The following is a 7,785-nucleotide window of genomic DNA, read 5'->3' as shown; positions in this document are numbered from 1 at the left end:
CAAACCACTTCTATAGGATTTCACATTGCATTCTTTGTTATGGTCTTGACTTCAAACAACTAGATATATCTTTCCCACTCACTGGAAGAAAGTCAAAACACCTAATAAGGTTTAATCAAATATAGGTTACATTAGACGGAAAAAGTGAGATGGGAATATCTCCAAGAAATAATTATTTCAGGACATTATATATCTTTTTGAAACAATTTCCATGGCCTCTCTAAAAGAACATCAAGTTAATTATTTTTCTTAAATTAAATGCTGGTAAGAGATATTCAAATAGACTTAATAAATGTATACAATTGTTGGATATTTTTTAAAATGGGAACAGAAGACTCTTTCAAAGGCCTTGGTATAAGGCAGAAGAGGAGGTCCCCTCCCAGCACACTCCTTGCTCTCTCTCATGGAGTGCTCAGATGGGCAGCCTCTCATTGGTACCTTCTGCTTGTCCTTCTTGACAACCACTGTTCTTATCTTTCCAGGGAGTCCCTGCCCCAGGGGAGATGCCTTCCCGCAGGTCTATATAGAGCATAGTAACTCTGGTCCTTTACGTGGTTTAGCAGTGCAACTTTAGCAGTGAAGCTTTAGCAGTCAATATCCTTTGTGTTCCCGTTCACTCTTCATTCATGTTAGTACAAAGGTTTTTAATGTCATTTTCCACAGTCCTGGAAGATTCCCACCTTTATTTAGTTCCAATACATTGCAGGTACCTTGATACCTGCTGGCAAAAAATGACAGCTTAATGTTTTAAGATGCATACATTTTCTTCTAAAAAATCTCCTAGTCTTACCATGTTCCTCAGCATTTCAGCAATACATTAAGGTAAGTCTTTCATCCCTTAGACCCAGGATTACAATTTACTTATTTCTATGAAGTCATTTTGGCTATAAATTCCAATTTGATCCAATCTATACATACTATTTCTCTATTTTATTGGATTCTTGTGAGTGGGCTGGCATTCCTTCCCACTTTCATGCACCGATGTTCATCCACTTTATCTCTTTTTATCTAGTACAAAGGGGAAGTCTCGCTTAACCAACATGATAGCCTTTTATGAAGATGTAACTAGGTGGATAGATGATGGTAAAGCAGTGGATGTGGTCTATCTTGACTTTAGTAAAGCTTTTGACACTGTGTCCTGCAGTATCCTCACAGCTAAACTGAGAAAGTGTGGTCTGGATGATTGGGTATTGAGGTAGACTGTGAACTGGCTGAAAGAAAGAAGTCAGAGAGTTGTGGTCAATGGGACAGTCTAGTTGGAGGCCCGTGTCTAATGGAGTCCCTCAAGGGTCAATATATTCATCAGTGACTTGGATGAGGAAATAGAGCGCACTGTCAACATGTTTGCTAATGACACAAAACTGTGAGGAGTGGTTGACATGCCAGGGGGCGGGGCTGCCATCCAGCAAGACCTGGACGTGTTGGAGAGTTGGACGGGGGAAATTTAATTAAATATAACAAGAGCAAGTGTAGAGTCTTATATTTGGGCAAGAGCAACCCCAGGTATCAGTATAGGTTGGGAACTGACCTGCTGGAGATCAGTGTAGGGGAAAGGGACCTGGGGGTCCTGGTGGACTGCAGGATGGCCATGAGCCAGCACTGTGCCCTTGTGGCCAAGAAGGCCAATGGAATCCTGGGGTGTATTAGAAGGGGTATGGTTAGTAGGTTAAAAGATGTTCTCCTCTGCCTGTACTCTGCCCTCATGAGACTACAACTGGAATTCCATGTCCAGTTCTGGGCTCCTCAGCTCAAGGAGAGGGAACTGATTGAGAAGGTCTGGCGCAGAGCCACAAAGACAATTGAGGGAGTGGAGCATCTCCTTTATGAGGAAAAGCTGAGGGAGCTAGGTCTTTTTAGCTTGGAGGAGACTGAGAAGTGACTTCGTTACTGTTTATAAATATGTAAAGGGTGTGTGTCAGAAAGATGGAACCAGGCTCTTCTCAGTGGCATTCAATGATAGGACAAGGAGCAACAGGTGTAAGCTGTAACATAGGAGGTTCCACATAAGTACAAGAAAAAACTTCTTCACTGTAAGGGTAACAGAAACTGGAACAGACTGCTCAGAGAGGTTGTGGGGCCTCCTTCTCTGGAGACATTCAAAATCTGCCTGGACATGTTCCTGTGTGACCTAATCCTGTTCTGGCAGGGGGATTGGACTAGATGATCTTTTGAGGTCTCTTTCAATCAATGGTGTTCTGTGATTTTGTGATTCTGTGATGAAACTAGAAAAAGAGTTGAAAGGGGGAGGAATAGATGCTTGCCACTGTCAAGAGAGACAGAAAGAAATCTTTTGAGCAATCGAGAAAAGTATTTTTTTTCACTTTTAAATAACAGTCTAAATAATCCTTCTATGAGCTATCTGGGACATACTACTCTTTCATAAACCAGCAACAAATATTCTGATACATATTTCTCGAGCTAACTCATTGCCTGATCTTAACTACATTGGTTATAATAGAGATGTCAGCTGACATCAAAGAGCTTCATATATGGATACTTTAAAAATAGCACCTCTTCTTCTGAGAGAAAAATAAAGAAAGGTGTCACTGCTAAAATGTATCCTCTTTACTGGCAGCAGAACACTTTCTCTGTGTTTTCTGTTTGTTTTGAACCACCCAGCCTTGTTCTTTTTCTTCTTCTCTCCTGGCCAGATGGTAGTTTGGCACACTGTTCCCTCTTTTCTTGTCCTCTTTCTTTCAAATGACCTGGGTTGGTCTTCTGTCCAAAGCAGGGTATTGATTTCCATCTTTTAATGCTTCTTCTTTGAATAAATGTGTCAACACAAGTATTTTGCAAATTTTGAGCGGTATTTTTAACACTTTCCAAATCCATACGCAAAAGCAGAATGGCCTTTCTGAGCACATAGCAGGAGCACCTTAAAACCAGGCAGACCATTGCTAGCCAGGATGAATAATTCATGTACAATGCTGAGTCCACGTAACACTTTAGTTTTACTATTTTAGCATGGTTTCTTAAAATATCAGAGACTCCTGGGACTGAAGATACAGATTCACAATCATCCTCCTGAAGAAAAATGAGGTGTGCGGCCAGATCACAGTGTTACACTCTGTCACTGTGTAACAATTTCCAACATGGAGACCCCCAGGAACAAAAACATGGAGCCATACAGCATCTGTTAGGGATGGGGCTACCTCTAAAAGTCGGGGAAGGTGGTCCCTTCACTTCCTATCTGAGATAAAAATGTGCTTTGCACCACTTCAAGAGCATCTTTATCATATTGTTTGCCTTGTTCTGTTAACAGATGAATGTTTGCTTGATTGGGTACAAACATCCAAAGAATTCAAACCTAACTGAGGCTGCTGCTGAACTAAAACCAGACTTATGAAATTAACATTCAGATTCTCTGGCACCTGATCCAAATTATAAATGAACTATTATTTCTGTCAGCACATTTAATAAATTGTCTGTTGACTTCAACAGAAAATATATGCTTTCCAGTCAAAAAATTGTATCAAAATTTGTACATACAATTGAGGTCTCAATTTTCTTTATCCTGCTTACCTTATATACTTTACTTTCTTTTTTTCTTGAAGTAAAATAATGTTTAATCAATCCCAGAAGAAATCTTAATTACCGACAGTGGTTACTCTTTTCCCGTACATGTATTTTACAGTGAAATTCTTGGCCGTCAAAAGCAGCATGTAATTTTATCCCTCAAAGTGCTGCCAGGTCCACTCTGATTCTTTCACTCTTACAATGAGAAATGTCTTCTGAAAATCATTCTTATTCTTGTTATGCGTTGCCAAATTGCAAGGCTAACTTTTATTCCCAGTCCTGGATGTTTGTGGCCCCACTGTGAAGCTAAATGTCTCTTTCTTGTGAGGTACTGGGAGACTTCATGCGAGTCAGAGTCTTCTGCTCAGCTAAGCTGGAACAGCTTAGAAGGGCTGCCAATTTGACTTCTGACAGAGGAGTGACGGCGATAGAATAAAATAAGCCACACAGCTTCAAAAACTTTTTGGGGATTAACTTTGTTAACAAAGGTTAAAAAGAGAAACCAAAGTGCTTTTAGATTTTATTTAAGCAGTTTTGTTCTATTCACATTGTATTTGTGTACGTGCTACTACATGCAGAACTCTGTTTTTATTCTGCAACATCTGTGAGAGGCTTGTTTGCTATTTGCTATTCCTGGAGCACACCATATCATCAAATAGAGGAAAAACACTTGAAAGATTACTTCACTTTCTTTTAATATGCAAAAACAAATATACAAGAATTTTGAAAGATTCTGAGATATATGAAAGGAGAGTGAAAGTTAAATAATAACTGAACTTTTTTTTTAGACCTAATACTCTTAGTTTGTATTTTCAAGAAATGGCCTATACATAGAGCAAGTCTGCAGATGTTACTGCTGCCAAATCACTTTAATGCTCCATGTCAGCTTGGCAGCAGTGGTGAAAGATGAAGAATTATTTTGGTCATCTCACCCAAGCTCTGGTAGAGGAGGCATGCCTGAATGGCAAATCCAGTTTAACAGTCTCATAGCATATCATAAAGCAGATTACAGTCCTGTAAAATAATATTTGCGTAGAAATAGTTGGAAGTCTAGATCTTTTCAGATTGAACAGAAAGAGCCTGGTTAATCTCCTGGAGATTCTGAACATGTGGTTATAGGAGAGGAGATCCTTAATAACCCTGAGGGAAAGAAAAGCACATCCTAGTTGTTAGGAAAAGTGTTGTTCAAATAGACTTGCTCAATTATCTTTATTCCAGAAAGTGATGGAGTATAATCTTAAGCTTTCTTGATCTGAAGGGAGAGTTCCTGGGAACAATCCCCACAGGGTCTCTCAAAGTATTGGAGGACAGTCTCCTCTTATCCCTACTTCCCTATTGTATTGTCTTTCCTCCTTTCCTCATTGGCTGAAGTACTTGGAGTTTGCAGACTTCCCAGACCACTTGATACATGTTTCCCCGGTATATGATTCCCTCTTTGATCATTCATCACTTGCATAATTAACTCCAATTTTATGCCACCCAGGGTAGAGAGGTTAATATTAATTAGCCCATTCAGCTTGACCAGTAAGTCCAAAGTCCGTAAGTTCAAGTTGTTGATTGACCTTTGTAACTGAAGCCTTAGTTGGTGAGACTTCACAAAGTACAGACATCAAGCAAAGAGGAATTCATAAGCCTCAGCACAACTTGTCTGCAAGGACACCTTGTTTGCAAGAGTCTGTAGTCAAGAGACATAATTCTTGAGAAAGAAAACTGGAAAGTTAATTAAAGGAAAATCCAATCTCAAACACAACAGTAGGAAGAAATTGTAGTGATAGCATTCAGAGATATTCTATTCTTCGTAAGAATACTATGGTTCTCTACTTTGCCATGCAGGCTGTTAAAATATTTGTATTTCTCCTGCCTTCCTCATACTGCAACAGGTAAGAAAACAATATCTATAGATTTGGGGATAAGCTAATTATAGCTGAGCAGTTGTTCAAAGAAAGAGACCCAAAAGTACACATAGAAATAAACAATTTCCAATAGGGCAAGAAGTCTTTCAGTGGAAAAAGAATTTTGACTAATCCCTGAAATCCTTAAAAAAAAAAAAGATGAAAATGGAAGAGTGAATTTGAGCAACAAGACAAAGAGATGGACAACATAGATAGCAGAATAAGCTCTAGTATTTAAATCGAATGGGTATATGATCTAGAAACTTTGTGCTCAGAGGTATTTTAAGGAAATTGGAACTAGTAGTTTGATATTGAAAATAGGTCAACTGACTCTGCACTTTGAAGGCACAGTCCATTTAGCCAAGGAAATGCACACAGAGGGCTCTTTATGAGGTCACCTCTCAATGGAGAATAAAAAAATCTAGCAGAAGAAAAAAAAATGTAACTTCTGTACTGTGACTTAGAGTCCTTTTGACCTTGGATGAATCTTATGTATCAATTAAGCTAGGAAAAGTAGTAGAACTTTCAGAAATCTAAAGAAAAGCTGTAGGAGTTCTGGTACTGAAATTGTTTTGATAGACTAGCACAATGAATATAACACCGCTTTTTTATATTTTACTTTCATAGGACTTCTGATAACAATAGAATCGGAAGAAAGACAGCAAGCCTAATAGATACAACAAAAATTGTTCCCATAGAACACCTAAGAGCTAACTTTCTTGCACCTCCTGTGGATGTAGAAAGTAAATATTTTATACCAGGTTTTCTTTCAAAAAGAAGAAATCATCATGAGCATGACATTGAAGATCAACCAAATTCTGCTGGAATTGATCTCCTTTATACACACTATAAACTTGAGTTTTCTTTCTAGCAACTAGGTATCGTGCATAAGACAACTACGCAAATAAGTGGATTTTGCTTTATGGGCACTCTGTGTATAGAACCAGAATGCTCTACTCACATATCGAACAACCCTAAGCTAGAGCACATTAAGCTTTTTGTCTTCTTAGGTGGAAGGATGTGAGCTGTATGACAAGATTTCCCTAAAAGAACTCGACAGCCTGCCAAAGTTGATATCCTTTGTCCTTGCCAAGGACCAAAAAGCACTGGGAATATGCTCTATGTATCCAAAAGAATGTTTTGTAAATAATTTTTGCACCAAATCACTGAATTGAAAGAAATTTCCCCAGTCTCACCCAATACACATATATAAATCTGGTAGCTATGAAGAGACACACTTGTTCGAGGGCTTAAACTTGTATAAATAAGGCAAGCAGCAAAACACCTGATTGTATGAGGTCATTTAACAAGCTCGTTCCCTCAGGACAATGAAGAGCTTAAAGGAATCCATTCACCCTTGAATCTAAAGTACTTATCCACTCAATGGCTGTGAATGTGAGATAAGATGAATATAAAGAAAGCTTGTATTCCTTAGAGAATTATATTACTTGTCAATGCCCTAGTAGTAAGATAAGAGGAGCCAGACACTTCCTACTAGATGCTGAAAGGACTTATCTTATTAAAAGGCACTAGCACTAACAATATAGGCAGTTGGTGAAGTGATATATCCTAGATTTTGTGAAGATTCCTCAAATGTCTCAGAGAGACCACAGATCATCTACCATTTCTCAGGACTATGCAAGGGGAGACACTTATTTACAGATGTTGAAATGCCTGGGAAATCTTGGATTTCTAAAAAGTGGGGATATCTCGCTTTTGAGAATAAGGACTATCCCTCGATAGTGGGACTGAGTGAATTCAGTTACAAACGTTAAATGAGTCTGTTAGAGTTGCACTGAGAACAGTATTCTATTAAGATGGAAAATCTGGAATCCACATCTTTCTTGGTTAAAGAGGTTGCAGTGTCATCTCGATATGAATACTTGTACCTTGTCCTTCTATTGCCATCGTTAATTTTCATTTTAAGACCTTTTAACAATCTTCACTTGAGAAGATAGATGAGGCACCAGGAACTTGTCCCTCTGATACAGGCAGCGCACATTGCACGTGAGCTGGAAGAGAGAATTTTATTTCTTCTCTGAAGTTACTAATGGGCTAGAAAATCTACTGAGGTACAATAAAGAACAGGGAATACTTGTCAGGCAGTTGAAGAAGCTCATGAGAGTGCAGCACAATGTCTTGGTAAGGCAATCAAGAGAAACTGAAATGGAGCTGGGCGGATGTGGCTTGTATAGTTAATGAAAGGATGTCCTCTCTGGAAAGGCACATATGTGCTCATAGAGGGGAATAACGTATGAACTAGACATCTTAAAAAGATCCTGATAGGAAAAATTACTAACCTACTCCATGAAATAACATTTTTATAAATGAAATTAAGATTTTCATAATAGGAAAAGTGACTGGTAAATACACGGCT

This window comes from Meleagris gallopavo, chromosome 3 (genome assembly GCF_000146605.3).
Source record: "Meleagris gallopavo isolate NT-WF06-2002-E0010 breed Aviagen turkey brand Nicholas breeding stock chromosome 3, Turkey_5.1, whole genome shotgun sequence".
In the NCBI taxonomy this organism is placed as follows: Eukaryota; Metazoa; Chordata; class Aves; order Galliformes; family Phasianidae; genus Meleagris; species Meleagris gallopavo.
This window is presented reverse-complemented; position numbering follows the sequence as displayed.